This window comes from Lonchura striata, chromosome 1 (assembly GCF_046129695.1).
Source record: "Lonchura striata isolate bLonStr1 chromosome 1, bLonStr1.mat, whole genome shotgun sequence".
Lineage (NCBI taxonomy): Eukaryota > Metazoa > Chordata > Aves > Passeriformes > Estrildidae > Lonchura > Lonchura striata.
The window spans coordinates 21,208,689-21,226,337 of record NC_134603.1 but is presented as its reverse complement, the minus strand read 5'-3'; the positions used below and the strand labels follow the sequence as shown (position 1 = coordinate 21,226,337).

Here is a 17,649-nt window from a genome sequence, read left to right as displayed (position 1 = left end):
CTGCCACAGGAGGCCTGTGGGTGTTGAGCAATGCCCAGACACCATCAGACCTCGTGCAATGCCCAGTGCATTCAGCCCTCCCTGAGCCCAAAATATGAACAAAGACCTGAGATGTCTACCCAGCATCACTGTGCCACAGGTTGCTCTCTCCCTCCTCCTTCTGCTGCCGAGCTGCAACAGCCAGTGGGAATCAGCATCTCATGTGCCAGCAGTACTCAGAAGCCACTCCTGCTTCCAGATCAAAGGTGCAGTGGACTGGCAGTGCTTGTGGCTATCTGAAACTCATTGGAGGAGTAGGGTGGTCAGGAACTGCTGCAGAAGAGGGGAGGAAGCAGACAGGGGGAGGCAGGTCTGGGGCCAGACAGCATTCCCTATTTTACCTGGAGGGCTGCTCCATATGGGGCCCTGCTCCATACGACCTTTCACGTGAGCTGCAAAGTGACAGCAGATGCTGGTAGCCAGAGGGAGGGAAGATTTAGTGCTGCTCTATTTCCTTCCCTGGAAAATTTGCTTTTGTAGGAGGAGGTCAGAGACACAGAGCAGCAACCTGAGGGAGGGCGTTCTCGCCTGCTCTTCTGAAGGACTGGAAACTGAATGGAGTGGAGTGTGCCATGAAGCCTCACTTCACTGGAGCTTTTATCTTTTACAATTAGGTTAGGAAATTTATTACTACAGTAGCTCAATCCCACAGTGCATTATCTGCACACAAGATGGATTGGAATATGAACTAATTCTGTCAATAAAGTGACTCCCTGCATCTCGATCATCGCCAGATACAAGGAATTCAGTCTTCCTTTTGAGATGCTAAGCAGCTGCAGACTGGCACACACCCCTGCCTATGCTTCTGGTTTGGATGCTTCCTATACTCAAGTTTCTCAGCAAGTGATGATGCCATGGGAAGGGAGGTAAGAGGGCCGAAATTTGGTTCCAATTGGTGCACACTGGCTGCACAGTGTGACTCTGCACCAGCCTGTGGGGTGGCACGGGGGCTGCAGCCCCCGGGGACTTCTCTGACTGACACCATGAGCTCTGCAGCTGCTGGGCACCCAGCTGTCCAGTTCTGCTCATCTTCACCTTCCCTCTGAAGGTTCAGATCAGCAGGGAGCTTCCTTGGTGGAAGGGATCCACTGCTGGGCACTCCCAGCCACAGCCCCCAGTTCTGCCTGAACAGAGCAAGGACACTGGACTGGCTCAGAGAATGTGTGCAGGTACACACTGAGTGCTTTGAATCTAGAATCAACCTTTAACAAGATACATCCTTCGACAACAGTTCAGGAGGCCATTGTCTTAATATCAAACTCCACATTATTTACTTACAGAAAACTCCAGATTCAGAAATCTATATTTCACTGTCTCTATATAAGCTAAAGAAATCTAGTCAATACCATCTCTAAATGGAATCTAGAGAGTGAGTGAGCAAATTCCAAATTTATGGTTGGCAGAAACAGAAATATGGGAATCTAGTTTCACAAAATTGCTAGAGCAGACAACAGTCTGCTCAACATGGAGTGTCAGATTGAGTTATATAATCCCTTCTTGATGTGAAGTTCCTTGATTTTAACAAAAATAGCTGGAAAATGAAACCTCATGACAAAATAAAGACTTTTCTACCTGACTGTTTAGCTGACAAATCCTCAAATCAATTATTCTTTGAGCAGTGTCCAGGATAACTGGTCCACCAAACAAGATGAAGTCTGGAATGTCACAGATCTTTGGTTTTATAAGATGTAGGCACTAGGCAAAGGCTTTTCAGCCAGCCCAGAATATGAAAAGATGAAAGCTTATTGTTCAGATCAGAGAATGCTCTAAAGTTAATATAAAAAAGTTAAATTATAAGCAGGAAACTAACGTAACTAGATTGACTTGTTATTTCTGAAGGCCCCTTCCTCTTCTTTTTAAAGGAACTAGTTCTCATTCAGTCCATTCAGTTCTCATTTATACAATATATTCAGAAGAAGTAGCTGATAACATTGATAGATATAAAAACTGGAACTACTCATGGGAAGGAGGACAATGGTTGATTTTCCTGTCATCAAAAGGGCAGCTAAATAGTCTGTAATTTCTCTTCTGTTGGTCTATTTGAGCCCAAAAGAGAAGTAGCTGTGTTATTTGTTTTGTGAGATGTCACCACCAACTCCTCCAAAATTCTCTAAGTCCTTTAGCACAAAGAAGAAGACAATCAGATGTTTGTCAGACTTCACAGGGAGATGTTCAGGGAGAAATCTCACAGTCTTAATTTAAGAACAAGCAGGAATGTTTTAAGATTACAATATATTTATAATCTCACATATTTTGAATGTAAAGGGTACAAATATCATTTTTGCTCTTCATCTGCAGGCCAAGATATGAGGGACACTTGCCAGAACACAAATGAATTTTCAGCCCATTCCAAATTCCCATTTAAAAAATAAAAAGTGTACTAAGTCTGAAAAATAAGTGTAGTGATTAAACTCATGAATTTGGCTTTGTAATCCACTGGGAGACTGAAGCAGAGCAAAACGTATCTGCTAACACCCCAACTTGAGCACCACAGTTGGCAAGTGCTGCTGAAGAGAGATCTCAGACTGAAGCTGTAGAAATGTTAGAGGTTAATACTGAAGTTTCTTGGCAGAACTGACCTTATATGGAAAGTCTGTAGGAAGTCTGCCTGCACTGGCTTTCTAACCTGCATTCATTTCTAATAGATACATGGATGTATACAGAAAGGCTAATGCAAAACCACTTGGGTAAAATCAAAGCAAATCATTCCTTCAGGGATGTGCTGGACAGAATAAGGCAGATGTTTCCTCTTTCAGGATCATGAATTGAAATCAGAGGTGAAATCTCAGGTGGAAGGTGGTTACAGTAGGGTTCTTCCAAGCTGAGTCTCAGGATGGATGTTGTTGTACATTTTCATTAATAACCAGGATGCATAATCTCAAAGCGGTGCAGTTACTGATGACACCAAGGTGACAGGCACCATCAGGTGGACACCAGACTACCCCACCAGAAGAATGGGACAATCTTAGCCCTGGAAGAGTGCAAAGGGATGGGACTCCTTATTGCAAAATGCAGCATGTGAGAGACAAGTGGAAATAATTGATGTTCTTAACTAGAAATGATGGAGCAGGAGGAAGAGCTGGAGGACTTACATAGCCATAACAGGAAAATACCAATATGATGTGTCCTGCAGAACACAAGTGATGCTTTCTAATGAACCTGCTGAGACCAATCTGTGTAGTTCGGGGAGGGTGAAATACTAACACTCTTTATGAGCAGTCTTTAAAAATATGAGGGCTCACCTGGATGAAAGTAGTACATGGCCAGGAAAACACACTGAGGAAAAGGGATTTTGGCCTGCAGTGGCTGCAGAGCAGGGCTATTAAGCCAAATAAGGGAATGGAAAGCCTGTGCTCTCAAAGGAGACCAGAGGCACTTGGATGTTTAGCCTTGCTAAAGAAAGGCCAAGAGGGGATATGGTTGAAGTCTATAAATACATCAGAGGGGGTAAACACCAGGGAAGGAGAAAAGCTGTTTAAACCAAAGGACAATGCTGGCAAAAGAACAAATGGGTATAAACTAGCCATAATAAATTTTGGCTGGGAATGAGAAGCAAATCTCAAACCACTAGAGCAGCAAAGTCTGTGGAACAGCCTTCTTCAAAGATCACAAGACAAAAAGCCAAAGTCATGGGAAAATGCAATTTTAAAACTCCACAAAGAGGGTCTATATATCACATGGATACCTGCAGTGGACTAGGGGAGTCAGGTGATCTCCTACTGTCCTCACTTTTGGAAGAGAAATAGCACCCAAAAAAACATGCATGCTTATTACAGCGGGCAGTTTTTCTGGCACAGAGGATCACCATGAGGAGAGCCAAAAACAGTGTTGTTAAGTAAACAAGTTTGCAATATCTTTATCTTCCTCTGCACTATGTAATCACCTCCTACCACATGTCAGTGATGGGCAGTGGCAGGAATGTGAGGGGAGTTTTAGGCAAGCAAAGGAACAAGTGCCAGGATGCAAAAGACAGGTCAGGAAAGCTGGCCAGCTCTGTCACTTCAAGCATCAGACAGCACTGAGAGCAGCAATACATTATTGCAAAAAAATTAACTGAAATTAAGATTTACAAATAGCCTCAATAAAATTCACAGCTGGTTGGGCTTAACCTTGGAGTCAGGAGGATTAGCAGGCTGTTGTCCAAATCAAGTTTTGCATTTTCTTCGAAAGTGAATTACAGACGTGCCTGGTCTCTATTCAGTATTGAACAATTCAAACTTTCTACAAAATTTCACCTCTTTATTGTCATCCTTTTGTCTCCTCTAAGGAACACAATAATTTAACAATACCATTCTTTTCTTCTGAATAGTTCTGATGACTTCACTAAAATTACTGGGTGACAGCTGCACTAGTGTTGACTGAACAGAGGCACAGGAAGAGGAAGGAAAGGATTTTTTCATCTATATGACTTTTTTTGTCAGCTGGTTATGTGCTCCTGGACTAGTTGGGGTGAATTTTCAAGATTCCTGGGTTGGCAGAGACTCACAGGAGGATGGCACAGAACAGACTCTCATCAGGCACTTCTTGACCCTACCTGGGCTCAGAGGCTGTGGGCACCTAAACCTCCTGACAGCCATCCTTCTGCCTCAAGGCACGCCCAGCACTGCCTCAATTGTGACAGTGGGAAGGCACCATGTCACCTCATGCTCCCTTCCAAACCACACCATGACAGATATGGAGGAATTCCTCTGCTTATTAGACCTTCACTCAGTTTTCAGATGTCCATCTAACAGGGAAGGACACAGGCAGCAGGGAGTTCTTCTAGCACACCACCTTGGACTGACTCTTCCTTTTTCTCCTCTGAAAATTGCTTGGGACTTGAAATAGTAATAAGGTACAAAACAGTGAATGGCACCAAGGCACTTCACTCTGCCAACAAAAACTAGCCATGCATGTGTCTGAAAGCACAGAGGGCCACCAGAGCTCTCTCCCATCTGCTGAGCTTCCAGAGGGCAGCACCAAGTGCAGTGAAACTGGCTGGAGATAAGATGGGGAGATCAACAGCTCATCATCTGAACCCTCTGCCTACATTAGGCTGTGTCATGAGTTTCCTCAGGGCAAGAAAAAACAGCTGAGAACAGATACCACAGAACCTAACAAATCCACCTGATGTCATTGTCTCTGGGGGGTTCTGTAATACAGTTAACTGCTGTTCCCAGGAGAACTACCAAACCTAATTACTTGTCAAGACTGCATTAGATGAAGAAGGTGCATGTTGCTGATAGTTGCCTAGTGGGAACATAGAGTAGATCTGTCTTTTGTCCGCTTATAATTAAAGCAATCTTCTTTGTTAAATTAGATTCAGTGGTTTATAATGAAATGCAATAAAGATTCCTTGAGTAAATCTCTTACTTTTTTAATATGTTTATTCAATTTAATAGAGTTTCTAATTGACTGGAGGAGGAGCAGAAAGAGTGTGCTTAAACAGACATGACAAACCATGCAATAATCCAGGGTTTTTCAAAGCTAATGCCTGCATAACAAGCACGTCCCACAACGGTGCCACTTCCATTTGTGCCAGACACCTGAGAAGCAGCAATCATAAACCTCGGCAATGGCTGGGAGAAAAACCTGTCATTCTATCATCTGTGCAGACAAATTTAGCACTCTGTGAAATCTTTATCAAAATTACCCACCAGCAGAATTAGGTAATCAACTTCAAATAGCAAGGAACAGGGAGTTGTGTCCAGCTGAGCAGCAGCAATTTGGACAACACTGGTTCTTCAGTGGAAAGATTGAAGAAAAATGCAAAATATGACAGGGAGCAAGAAATGTCAACACTGATGAAACACACATATGGTTGAATAGACCTTTATTATCGGATGAAATAACAATGCCTTAAAATAGGATCCCACATGGGTTAAAAAATGAACAAAGGCAAGGAACTGTAGATTAGAGCCAGGTGCTTAGTGGAACGAGAAATTTAAGAACAATTTTGCTTTTATCTGATGATTCTTGCAAGAAACATTTGTGTTCATATTTCTGAAATAAATATTTCTTGTTGTTGAGCTTTTCTTGAAAGATATATTTCTGTTTCACTACCGAGAGCAGTTGCAGAGCTATAAATGCACAGCAGGCCATGCAAGACAGATCTTTAATTATACCTCTCCTTCCATGAGTTCACTGGGAGCCAATTGCTCAAGGCTAATAAGGATTAAAACATATTCAATGACTCTGAAAAACTGTCTTAATGCTAGTCTTCCCAAATCCCCTGTATTACTTGGAGCAATACAAGCACAGCAACTCCTGTTTGCAAGTAAAAAGGGAAAACTTTACATTTTCACACAGTCGTGCCCAAGTCCTGCTTTACTAAACACCACTGTTCAAAAGTTTTCAGCCAGTAGCCTCATACTTTTCAGGAATTTGCTGTAAATCCGCAAATAATATCAGAGTTCCATATGATGGCTTCCATGTAGCACTAAGTGATCTGTGACCTGACACGACTGGGAAATTCAGGGAAAGTGGAAGATGCTCCCTGTCTAACAGAGGATGTAATTAAAATAATCAAAACTACCTGAAGAGCTGCAGGCAAAGAGATAGGCAAATGTTCCCCTGGTTCTCTCAAACCCTGCTGCCATTATGCTCCGAGGTCCATAACAGAAAGGTTGAATTCAACACAATCAGAAGTACTGGGAGAAAACTGCATTCAGAAGTGTCCTTCATTCTGACCTCTTTCAACCCTGAGGTTTTACGAGGACAGCACATGGACATTACTTCTCTCTTTGCAGAGTGAAATGTGAAATTCCTGACAGTGCTATGTGGCAAAGGCAGTGCTGTATGTGGGGCTGGGCAGTCCCCAGGGAGCTGGAGGATGCACTGTGCAGTGCACAGCGCTTACTTCAGGCAAAGGAGGATTTGGAAAACAGATTTTAGGCATGAGACAGCATTAAAAAAGTGTAACGTTGGTTTCTCAATGAGAAAGCTAATACAGATAATAACAATTTACGTCTTCTGGAGAAATGGTAGAACAGTAGTGGATACTGACCTATGCATTTTTCACATCTTAAAAATAAGTGGATTGTAAACTAGAAAAGGATTAAAACTGAGCCTCACAGGGGAAAGAGTATATACCAATAAACAATATGAAATCAGCATCAAACCCACACTCTGTAAAGAGTAGGGTCAGTAGTGTACAAGATTATGTTCCTCTGCACAAACAGGGGAGTAAAGAGCCTGGTGCTCTATGGACCAAAGGCTTTTTTATATCCTTTCTTCCAGCCCTGCTCCTCATTTCCTTCACTTCGGTCCTATTAGAACCTCAATGCTTTTTTTTGACAGACTGGAGTTGCCAGCCTTTTTGTCATGCTCCAATGGGCTGATTTCCTGGCCGTGGCAGCTCAAGAACTCTACCTAGACCTGGGCTTCAGAAAAAACCACTTTTTTATTTTTAAGGCTCTTTTTTCACCCCCAAGGATTCTCACCCAGTTATGCATGATGACATTTACCACATCACCTGTGACTATGAAGCAAATGCATCTGGGAGCATTCCCCAGCACGGGGCCAACTGGCACAGAAGTTCCCTTGTCTGTGCTCTTGAACTCTGCACCCTCCTGAAAAGTGACTGTGTGCCATTTGCCCCCTGGAACCCAGTGAACAGGTTGGGAACTGATTGGGAACTAGACTGGGATAGGGACTGCTCTGCAGAGAGTGATTTTGACTACTGAGCTCTGGTGCTGGGGTTGCCCACTATTTCATTTATTGTGGACACAGCCAGTGGCCATGGTACAGACACAGCCATTATCTCAGGAAACTGGAGAGCTTGTCACTTACTTGAATGTTAGTGTCAAAACCAGAAATATCAAGGCTTGGGGGAAGCAAATGCTTACCTAGTGTGGGATATTAAGAGGGGATTATGAACTAGACCCAAAGTTCAAATAATTTTGGACATGCTCTGCAAGGGACCTTGGGCTCAGTGATGAATCTGCTGGGGCTCTGAAGGGGTTTCAGGGCATGTGCACACCAAGGAGCTGGACTGGATGCTAAGGAGGGCCAAATGTCCCCATGGAGCTCAGCCCTTCTACCTCCAAATACCAGCCTTGGTTGGCTTGACCCTTGCAGCCCAAATGCCAGTCTTTGTGGGCTCAGCCTCCACCCACACTAAGCACACTGTTACTGGGTTTATTGCACAGTCCAGACCACAGAGAGAGCTGTGGTATGGCAAGTTCAGCTTCTCAGCACCCACACTTGGACAGCTGCACCTGCTGAAGAGCCATGTGACTCATCTGGGTCTGGCCACATCTGGGTGTGATGCCTTTCACTAGGACTCAGGGGATTTCCACAAAGAGGCACATGCTGTTTGTTCTGGTCAGTTCTGTGTGCGTGCAGCAGTGAAGCAGCTCCTCCTCATCCACCTACCAGGACCACAGGAGAGCTGGCTGATCTCCAGCAAAGGCAGTGAGAATGGGATGCTCCTGTCTCTCCCCAGTGCTTGGGCAGGCAGCCAGCCACTGTGAAGGTGAGCTGCTGAGATGTGGTGACAGGAAGCCACTGACACAAGCATCTAATTTTTAATTCCTCTCAGGGCTTCTTTTCTACCATCCCTCCCTGTAGCCCTAGGGGAAGGCTGCTGGCACCTGTTTCTGGAGCTGACATTGCTTGTGTTTGGCTGCATGCCTGACTGTGAGGGATAAGGGAGCAGGATCCCTGGCCAGCCCTGGTGGGTGCTGTCAGGGAGCCCCTCCAGAGCAGTGCTTTCCTGAGCCAGCATTCAAGGATGGGCCACACAAGGAGCTTTGATGGCTGGAACTGCCTCCCAGCTCAGTGGGATCTGCCTGCATCACTAGTCCTAGGGCCAGGCTCCTTTGGGCTTATATTTCCAAAGGCATCCTTTGGATGCATCCTTGGATGCAAAGGCATCCTTCCTCTTCAAAGGAGTGTCCACCAGCAAGAGATGCTTCTTTTCAAGTTGGGCCATAAAAACAGCATGAGCACACTGTGCAACGCTTGCCCCTGGGAGGCAAGGACTGTCACAGAGGAATTACTGGGCTTCCAGTGAGGAAGGAAAATTGCCTGAAATACTGAAATACCCCTCACTGCAGACACAGGAGCATACAGCTGTCCCATTCGGCCTGCAGATCCCCTCTTCTCCCCACTCAAGTCATTCTTCTGCTTAAAAATGCTATTTTGGGGAATAAATGAATAATGGGAATAGCACTGTAAAAGCATGGGGAATTCAGCAAACAAAAGAAAAGCTACTATATACCAGTTTGAATGTCTCAAACTGGTATTTGTGGCCTGTTTTAACTCCTTCTCTCCCAGCTGCCTCCCCAGCACCCTATTTGGAGTGCCATCTGCAAATATGGTGGGAGTGGCATGCAGGAAGGCTGTGTCTTACCACAGGCTCTTGGAGCAACACCACAGCCTACTAATAACTGGCACATGGTGAACTAATAGTGAAATATTCTTCTATTTCTAATCAGATTCCTTGAATTGAGGTGAGGGTTTATGCAAAGGTCCCAGGTCTAACAAAAAGAGTAAAAGTCAGGCATGCAGTCACCCTGCTAGTGTTTCTGTCACCTTTTGCCATCTCTGAAGGAACTGTATTTTTCTAGTTGAATATCACAAACATTATATGTTTATGATAAGTGGAGGAGTCTGACTCTGCACAGCAGCAGAGAACCTACTCCCAGGTTCTCAGCAAAAACGTCATCACTGCAAGAAAATAAACTGAATCTGCCAAGGCTGCCGATCCAGTTAAGCAGTATAAACTCATCTTTAAAAAATTCACCAAGACCCCCATGGAGCTGATGTGGAGCATGTTATACTGCTGCTTCATCAGCTCCCACTTTTTCTTGCCACCGGTGTGGCCAAACTGGCCAGGTCTCCTTGCAGCCCTGGTCAGGGTGGCACAGGTCTCCTGCCTGCAGCATCCTCTGCCAAGGGAAGGCACAGGTGACACCTGGACCACTAGTGCAGATGGCCTGGCAGTTCCTCCTGACAAAAGCAGACCTTCTGGGCTAAAACCTGCAGAAGAGGCAAAATAGGAAACAAATGTGGGGGAACCACTGCCCTGATGATACTGGAGGAAGATCAACCAAAGTCTGAGCTCATGTTTTCAGTTCCTAAAGCAGTCCTGTTCTGCCCAAATGCTGCTGTGCATGTTGGCCAGGACTCCCATGGATACCATGGAGCTAGCAGCAGGGTCAGGGGATGCTCTCTCACAGGCAATCTCATTTCTGAATTGTCAAAAAATAATTCTCTTTGTTTCATAAAGATGACTCTAAACACTGCTCCCTGGATTTTCCTTTCCAAGAGCACTGTGAGAAAATAAATATCTACTTTTTGTTCAGAAAGAGTTCCTCTTTGCATTGCCTCTGACCTTCCCAAGTCCCAGCACTTCTGCCTTTCAATGAGTTCTCCTTTTGAGCTTTTACCTTAGTGGTGCCAAGGGGGACTTCCTTGGAAGGAGTTACTCAGCTCCTTCACCAGGCCCTGTCAGGAGAGTCAAAGCAAAATACAAATGGTCATTCTACAGAAGTTCCCACTACCCAGCTAGTAGTTCCCACTACTTCAGTAACTCAGAGACCAGGGAGTCTACACAGACATCAGAGCTGTAAGTGGTTTAATATCATGTGTCATCAACCATTACATGCCTTGCAATTCACATTGGAGATTTTGATTAAGGAAACCCTTGAACATGGCAAGGAAGAACTGTGAATTCTGATAATGTTCTCAATTTTTAGCAGTAAAGTAATTGAAAATGAAGGGTGAAGTGAAATAATTGAACATGAAAGCTGTGTGCTGTGTCAAACCAGCAATAATACTCAAGTGAGAGGAGATCGTGGTTAGACTGAAAGATGTATCCTTGGCCAGTTGTAAATTTGTACTCTTCTCATCCACATCAGCCTGTGAAATAAAAATGCAGGCTACCCGTCTGGTGGGACTGTTTCAGTAGGGTCAGAACAACTTTCCATGAAAAGCCTCATACATGATAAACAGCAATGAATAGGATGCTTGACAGACAGGTCCAGCAGACAACAGACAGTGCTTCTGCTGAGATATAATTGCTCTAATTGGACCTGGGCTTGTGAAGTTGGTAAAGCTAAAGAGGACTCTGCAATCTTGCTGCCATTCTGCACAAAAGAATACTATTGTGATAGGAAGCACATAGCAGTTGTGGAAATAATCAACTTCTTTGTGCTTGTATCCCCCTGGCATCTTGGATTTGTGAGCACAACATGAGCAGAATATTTTCTTTAAAGGTTCTCAGGGCTCAATTACTTCATGTAGTCTCTTTGAGTATTATTCAGCTGAAGTTAGACACTTCATATGTGCTGGAACCATTGTAGTTTTGCAGTCCTGGAGGAGATGCAGAAAGATTGTATGAGGCATAATCAGGAAATCTTGCTGCTCCAGGAGTGAGGGAATTTGCTAAGGAAAGAAGCCCACTTTGACCTTCTTCAGTTTTAATTTCTCTTCTCTTGGGTGAAGTAGCAGACATTGCACAAGGGTTGACTGTGCAGTGTTCCTGCAGCCCTACTTTGAACCCAGTGCCCAGAAGAGAGAGCAGCCCTGTTAGCCACAGCTACATCACGTGGCAGCTAAACAACATCACTGGCAGAGTATTTCATTCTCCCAACTCCTTCAGACAGCTCCATTTCACAGAGAAAAAGGTTGTCTGGCCTGTTCTTCAGATGCCCAGGGACATGAAGCAGCATGGCCAGAGCTCCCTGCATGGGCAGATGCAGCAGTGCAAGAACATCAGCCTGCCCTGGACACATCCTGCCAGCTCTGCCAAGGGCTCTCCTTCCCCCCTCATCCCATCCCTCCTGGTCCACCGTGCCCCTGTGGCTGGACAGCCTGGCTCTGGCCTGCTCCCAAAGCCCATTCTCTTCACAATGAAATTCAGCAGACAACTAAGAGGCTTTGTGACACATGTGGCAGATATAAACCTGTCTCAAAGCTTTTCAGCTCCCATGTGCAGACACAGTCAGTTGAAATGCTGCCTCCTGCTCTTTTGCAGTTCCTAAGTAAATGTGCAAAAATGCAGTTGTGATGTTCAGGAACTCCTCGTGTCCCACCTGTAAACCAGCACTTGCACCTCAAGCAAGGCCACTCGTCCCTAAAGAGCCAACCTGGCATACTGCACCCTCCCTTACAGAAATGGGCATCTGCAGTGACACCCTGAAGCTCCTGTCCTATGCTCATACTGCAAATACCAGACATGGGGGGAAGGATGTGCATCACCCAAAATGTGAGTGATGGGACAGACATCTTCCCCAGCACCCAGGCAAAATGTCTCGATCCTCAGAGCACTCTGGGGGTGACAGTATCTCTGGGTCACTAGGAACCATGTCACCAGCCAGCCCATGTGTCCATGCCATCCTTGGGGTCACAGATCCACACTTCTCCTTTTCCCATCCTGACATTTCCTCTGCAGTAGCACTGTGACTGTCACTCAGCAGCACTGTGACAGGTGTGTGGGGACATCAAAGCATCAAGCATGACCCACACTCAGCTTCTGTCTCCTCCCAGTGCCATCCTTGCTTTGTGCATCACAGGCTTGCTTTCATATAAGGACCTGACCAATGCCCAACAGGTTGGTGGGAAAAATTGGCCATGGAGATGCTCTTCTAAAAAGTGCATGTTTCAGACAAAAGCACATGGGATTTATCAATACAAGCCCAGCTAAAACACAGAAGCCACGTTTGTTTCCAGCTAGTATGTCTATGCTAAACCATAGATTGTCACAAGAATAAAAAATATAATGATTGACATTAGTGGGTTTTATACAGCTAAAACTTTGCACAACACTGTGAACACATACTGCAAAAAATAGTGAACTACAAAAGAAGATATACAGAGCTAAACCAAGACCCATCCTCAGCTACCTTCTGTGAAAGGAGGTGTGGCTGGGAATTTCAGGTGCTGGGCAAATTGAAACCAGCATTTCATACCAAATGACAAGCTTCTTGTTTTTTCTGCATGTAAATCAGATCCTTACATTATTTCAGTGTCATTTTGTGGCTGAAAGCAATTCAGCAGCTATCAGCACAGCCAGCCTGAAATTCAACAGAACAGGATCTGAGCCCTTCAGCTTGTAATGATTAGATGATTTTGTGGAAATGAATCTTATAAAAAAAATGAAGAAGCAAGTTGACAGTATGTGAAGACCACAGAAGGGAGCGGAACTTTACAACTCAGCCTTCACATTTCCCACCTATAGAATTTCAACATTTGCTAAAGTTGTAGTAAGGGCAGCTTCTTCACAGTGCTCCCTCTGGGAAATATCACATTCAGCAATTCCTGAATTACAGTTTCTAATTATATTTTCATACTGTAATGCTGTCTGAAATGCAAATTTGATGACAGAATAATTCAATCCATATAAAATAATTACAAAATTACTGTTTCTCAACCCTCAACTCATACTCCCTGATATTTAAGAAGATAGATTTAACAGCAGGAAAAGTACAGCCAAAGCATAGTCTATTTTTTAAGCTGTTATCTGGCTGTACAGATTTTGGCTCACCACAGAAGATTATTTCTAAAATATGACTACCAAAAACATTCCAGAGTTAGGATTTTTGTTGCTTTAGCTTGGAAGCAACAGCCAGGTCAACTTTTATTTTGCATTCAGAGTACCCTACACATGGCATCTGTGTTTAATTGGAAAAACAACTGTAAGTTAAAATGCCAATGATCTACTCTAGATCAGTTATCATTTAAACCAGTTGTTCCTAATGTTGATGCAGATATTAAATTATCACAATGTAATGATTTTTAGCAGAGTGAGAACCAACTTCTGCAATAAGTAATTTAAGATCCTGAAACTCCATCCTGAAGCATCAGTTCCCACTGACAACTGCCACCCTCTACAGAGGATTTTATTCCCCCCATGATATTGCCTCAGCAGTAGCTAGGACCTTTAGAAAGACAGCAGAAATTGCATTCTGTTTGAAAAAATTCAAGGAGTAGTGTTCCGCACTGCAAGTGGATTTTAGGTTTTATTATGATTCTGGCCTAAATTTAGATTGTCATTGCCCATCAACTCAAACAGATCAAGGTAGAGCACACTGAGTGTTATTATTATGAGGCCAGAGGCATCAACAGCTCACATCTGTTTTTGATTTCTCTGCTGTATGCAGTTGTGTGAGAAGTGACTTGAGGAGATCTCAGACGTGACTTCAGCCAAGATCTTTCCTAAGGTGAAGCGCTCCAGTTCGGGAATTGCAGGTCTGCTCGCCCTTCGCCGTGGACAAGGAGACTGCAGGAAGGGATCATCCCTTCATCATGTGTGTGCCAAGGGGGTGACATCTGCAAATGACATGAAGGCTGATGGGAAGTAGGAGGGCCAGTCTAGACTCCCTAAAAGAAGGTGAAGTGTCGCCAAGCCCATGTGCATCTCACTTTTTTAATCCCTATGCCAGAGGATTTCAAGCCCAAGTTAGCTGGCAGTGTCAGTGTTGGGCAGAATTTGAAGGATGGGCTGCAGCCACCTTCCCCTCCCGGTGATGGGAAGGAACCTGCAGGCTGTTTGCTCTTTTCTCATGGTGTGTGGAAACATGGCAGCTCAGAGATGGTGGGATGCTTAGCATTACATTGCCTGGCAGCTTCACACACTGCCAGGGTAAACCTCAGTGCTTGTCCAAAGGGTTTGCTACAGAGCTGACCAGTGACAACAAGAGCATCACAACATCACTGCATCAAGCAGAGGCACATAGCCCCAGGATGACTCTCACACACCATTCCCTTCCCTCCTGAGCAGGGATCTGTGTCACCTCCAGTTGCAGACTCTGGCACTGCCTGCAAAGCCCCCAAAGACTCACCAAGAGGGGATAGAGCTGTCACTCTGCCAAGGCAGGATGCATCCCTGTGCAATCTCAGTGGCACTTACCGGCTTCCCCTATAACATTGCCTCTCAGATCTCTTGCAACAGCATGTATAGGACCCTTCTGCTAAAATGTGACACATTTTACCATCCTTTGCTCTAAGGTAAAGTTAGAGCCTTTTCAGGATTACCTCAGTATCACTAAAGAAAGATATCTCTATTCCACCTGGCGATGAGGAAGGTATTTTAAAGACATTTCTAATGAATAGCTCTTGAGCTAAAGTTGCATCAATTATTTTTCCACTTACAGGTGGTTTCAAGGCATCATATGCTACAGGACACTGTATTCAAGCCTAAATGAATGAGCATAAGCCTCAGCCCACACTGAGCATTATCACCCTAGTCCAATCTGGGAGGTGATGGCAGCTACACATGGAATTAAATCCTGCAGATGTGATGGTGAATGAGTTCTCTTGAATGGCAGGTGCCACTCAGCTCAAATCTGTCCCCATAGTCCATGCCCTAGTCCCTCTGCAGACTTACCCCAGCAGTATAAGCTGGAGAACAAGCAGACCTCAGAGGGTGGTGGGCTGTAAAAACCACCTCCCTGTCCTCCCCTTCTAGCCCAGCTCTACAGTCTGGGGAACTCACATGCAGATGGAGGGGGATGAATGCCAGGGGCTGGAACACGGCTCCCCACAGCAGCTGTGCCCAGCTCAGCCCAGGCAGGTCACGGGGCAGGGACAGTGAGCGCCCGTCACTCCCCGTGGCAAGGCTGTGCGTGGGTGCCAGCACCTCTAGCACTGCGAGGCTCCTGCAAACCTGGGTAAAACTCACCTGTGAGGAGCCAGGCAAGACTCCCCATGCACTGGTGCAGTGGCATCAGGTGAAGAATTTAATAAAGATAATTTGAAATATTTCAGCCCCGCAACAATAATGTCTTAGGGCATCAGTTGAATTGGAAAGGACTGATGAGATAACACCAAGTGAAATGGTTTAGATTTTTCAAACGTTTCAGGCGGCTTAGATATTTCAGCATTTATCCTTGTTCTCTGTTAAGAATGCCAAATACAGTGAAATCCAGAGCACTAAGCCATAACTTCCTTAGAGAAGTGCCTTCAGTTTTAATGTCCGTCTTGGCTCTTTTTCTGAAACAATTACTTTTGCTGCATTTGATAATATTAGAATAATTTTTATAGAATTAAAAAAAAAATATTTTACTGCTCCATGGTTTAAATTGTTTTGTAGCTCCACATCGTTTTAGACAGCAGCTGCTTTAGAGAATCATTACCATTATTGATAAACCCTTTGAACTTTGGGAGGAAGGGAACGGGAGTATATAATTAAAGAAGATAAGAAAGATCTAACATACTTTTCCAGGAAACAATGCACGTGATGCTTCAGCTGTAATCTGTTCTTAAAACAAATCTATATGTTCCCACACAAACAAACTCAGCCTGTGGCACTGAACTTCAGGAGCTCTGGGATATCCTTCCCCACAACAGCCACCTCGGAGTAAGCACGATACAGAAACAAACTCCCTCGTGTTTTTATAAAAAAACTCAAACAGCATTTCATTTTTCAATCAGGGTGAAATCACTGATTGAAAAATCATGCTGCTCATGCTGCAGTTCTTTTTTTAGCTATTCTAACGGATCTCAATGCACAACAGAAAAAAAAAAAAAGAGAGAGAAAAAAGCCCTGTGTATGTGTGCTTGTGAGAAAAAGGGTAAAAGCCTGTGTTACAGCAGTGCTGCTGTCTTGGCATATTTCAGATAATTTTTCAGGAAGGTTTTGGTTCTTTCCTCTGTAAACAGTGTACAGTCAGGAGTGCCGCGTGCCGCAGGAGAGGGGCAGAAAGCCCGGGGAGCGCGCAGGGTGCAGGGACTCCGCGTGAACAAAGATGATTTAAATGCTCCAACTTTGAGAGTTGGATTTTAAGCTGTTCCTGGCTGCATTGACTGCTGGCTTTCCCTCACTGGACACGCTGGGCTCAAACCCGCCTGAACCGGGCAGAATTAAAAACCAACAAATTCCAGCAGAGGTATAAAGACCACAATGCCTAAACATAATTTCTTTTAGCTCCCGAATGCATTAGCCTAGGATTACTCACGTTCATTTATATTCTAAAGTGTCAAATGAGAGCGATATCATTTTATTCTCCTTTCACGGATCATTCATCTATATTTAACTCCGTTTTGCCGTCTACACACAGCATTAGTAACTGGAAGCTGCTTTGCATTTATCTGATAGCGCTGGGCTTGTTCATCAAGACAAACTTCCAGCCAAAACAAACAAGTGAAAAAAAAAAAAATCATTCACTGATACGAGCTGCTTTCTATTCTATTTTTTTTTTTTTAAGGAAAACAATCCAAACGTGATGAGAACATAAAACAAATGGTTACCTCACACCGCAGAAATGCAAGTTTTTAATAGTCCATGCTCCGGCAGCCCCTGGGATTCGGCAGCGGCGGCGGCGGCGGCGGGGATGACTCCAGCATCCAGCGGCTCTCACGCTTTGACGGCGCGGCCGGACCGCAGGCTCAGCCCCCGGCTGACGTCAAGGCGGCCGTCACATGGCCCGGGAGCGCTGGTTGTCCCGGCAACGCCGGCCCGGCTCCGGAATGGTTTCCACAGGTCATCTGTCACCCTGCGCGCACGCCGCGGCCCGGGCAGCCCGAGCTCCGCGGGCCGGCGGGGCTGGCCGCGCTCCTAACCCTGTCCCGCTCCGCCTCCGCGTCCCCAGCCTCCGGCAGGAAAGAGACATTATACACCTGGTCTGCTCGAGCAAAGGGGCACAAAAGCTGCCCTCCGAGGGTGCTGGGGCACCCCAGCGACAC

The 17,649-nt window shown here is 45.0% G+C and overlaps 1 protein-coding gene across 2 annotated transcripts in view; it reads right to left on the bottom strand.

Moving 5' to 3' along the window:
- The window catches only part of NCALD (neurocalcin delta), a 57,952-nt gene extending 40,569 nt beyond the window's left edge, over window positions 1-17,383 (bottom strand). The window contains exon 1 of one of the 2 annotated variants that reach the window (XM_021529437.2): window positions 17,215-17,383. The gene's annotated coding sequence lies outside the window, so the exon portion shown is untranslated. The remainder of the gene's footprint in view (window positions 1-17,214) is intronic. The other variant, XM_021529438.3, reaches the window with a different exon arrangement.
- Window positions 17,384-17,649: the final 266 nt, after the last annotated feature.